The sequence below is a fragment of the Myodes glareolus genome, chromosome 26 (genome assembly GCF_982192425.1).
Source record: "Myodes glareolus chromosome 26, mMyoGla1.1, whole genome shotgun sequence".
NCBI classification, from domain to species: domain Eukaryota; kingdom Metazoa; phylum Chordata; class Mammalia; order Rodentia; family Cricetidae; genus Myodes; species Myodes glareolus.
In genome coordinates this window covers 25,186,890-25,188,731 of record NC_142051.1, presented here as the reverse complement: position 1 = coordinate 25,188,731, position 1,842 = coordinate 25,186,890, and the positions used below count along the sequence as shown (strand labels likewise).

Here is a 1,842-nt window from a genome sequence, read left to right as displayed (position 1 = left end):
TTCAGCCAATGGCTTTACAGAATATAACCAGGCTGGAAGAGATATATACAGAGAAAGTAGGCAGAGTCAGAGAGACACCATGTAGCCACCAGAGGGGAGAGACACGAGTTGCCAACTGGAACCTTGCCGATAGGCCACGAGCCTCATGGTAAAATAGAAAATAATGGAAATGGGTTAATTCTAGATGTAAGAGCTAGCTAGCAATATGCTTACACTATTGGCCAAACAGTGTTGCAAATAATATAGTTTCTGAGTGATTATTTTGTGGTCTGTGCAGTCTGGAATGAACAAGCAGCCTCTGCCAACAGGTACTGAACCATCTCTCAAACCTCTTATATGCTTGTTGTTTTTGTTTTTGTAAATTCGCTTTCTGTTTGATTGACACTCTGTGTTATTACTTTAGAATCTGTTTCATTAACTTTAACTCTGATCCTTATTATTTTTCTTCTCCTGGTTTTGAATGTGGCTCATTTTTTCTTCATTTGAACTGAATAAACAAGTTATTTACCAATATCTGTTTTTAAGTACTTTTAGATGTCAGGTAGTTTTTAAATCAGTCAGTCAATATCTATGCCATTATCATTTTGAATTTTCAGGAGTCTCATCACCTTACTTCCTATGTGTATCAAAACTCATACTGAGTAATGAGTTCTGTATGACAAGTGGGTTTGCTGCACCTGTTGTTGAGTCCTTGTCCACAGTTTAACATAAATACTCATAAGTGGTGTCTCCAATGTGCTGTTTCAATACAATCACTCACAGCTATACACCTTGTCTGCATCTCACAGACAGATTGTTCTGGTGTTTCCGCTGTCATTTGACTCTAGGGATTTTGGAAGATCTTTTCTGAATTCTCCAATAACAAACTGATCACTCAACGGCATCACCCAATCCTATCTGTCATTATGTAAGCATGAAACTAATGCTTTTATATTGGAAATGTCGTCTTGAATGTTAGATTGGTCTAATGTCATGTTATTAATAAAGTTACTCTGCATGCGAGTGCAGATATGACTCCAATAGCTAAACATTTACCATAACAGCTGTTTTTATGACCTCAGGTTATCTCATGAGGGAGTACAGCATCACAGAGCTCAATCTGCTTGGAGAAGAAGGATTCTTTTACTTTTCACTTAATTCTAAAAGATTTACAAAGTCACTTTAGACAAAATAATAAATATGAGTATTTATCATTAAAATAACAATGGATTTTAGAAAACTGTTTAACTAAAGGAGGTACACTTGAATTTGATTTCAAACATTTAGCTTTTGGAGTGTAAATTTATGGCTGTTAAGCCTCTTCTAAATCCATGTTCAAGTTCTGCTTTGATTTCTTTTGTCCTTTTACACCCTGTTCCACCTAAATTCACAACACATTCCCAGATGGGTATTGTAATTTAAAACCCGGGCACTGGAATCAGACTGCCCATTGCCAGTCCTCGATCTATAGATTAATAGCTATTTACAGAGGCAAAATTTTCCTCCTTTTTATTTATTCTTTGTGTCTTTCACAGTATACATCTCCATCCCATTCATTTCTCCATTCCTTTATATCTACCCTCTTCCCTTGCAAACTTCCCCTCAAAATAAAATTAAATTAAATTTAAGAAAAAGAAAGAGAAGAAAAAAGTCAATCTCATCATAGAAGCTGAAGTGTGATATATTGAGTCATACAGTAATTCCTTTTATCCATGTATCTTTAATTGCAAGTGTTCTTTAACACTTGCAGGGAGTCATTGATCTGCTTCGAGGCCTCTGGTTTCTGCTACGTTATTGATGTTGGACCCTCAGTGGTATTGGTTATGGTAAATTCCATAACTCATTTCTTCTTCCTTAACTCTA

General features: G+C 35.8%; 1 pseudogene; it reads right to left on the bottom strand.

Moving 5' to 3' along the window:
* Positions 1–608: 608 nt before the first annotated feature.
* LOC125390141 (small nucleolar RNA SNORA40) lies at positions 609–726 on the bottom strand (annotated as a pseudogene).
* Positions 727–1,842: the final 1,116 nt, after the last annotated feature.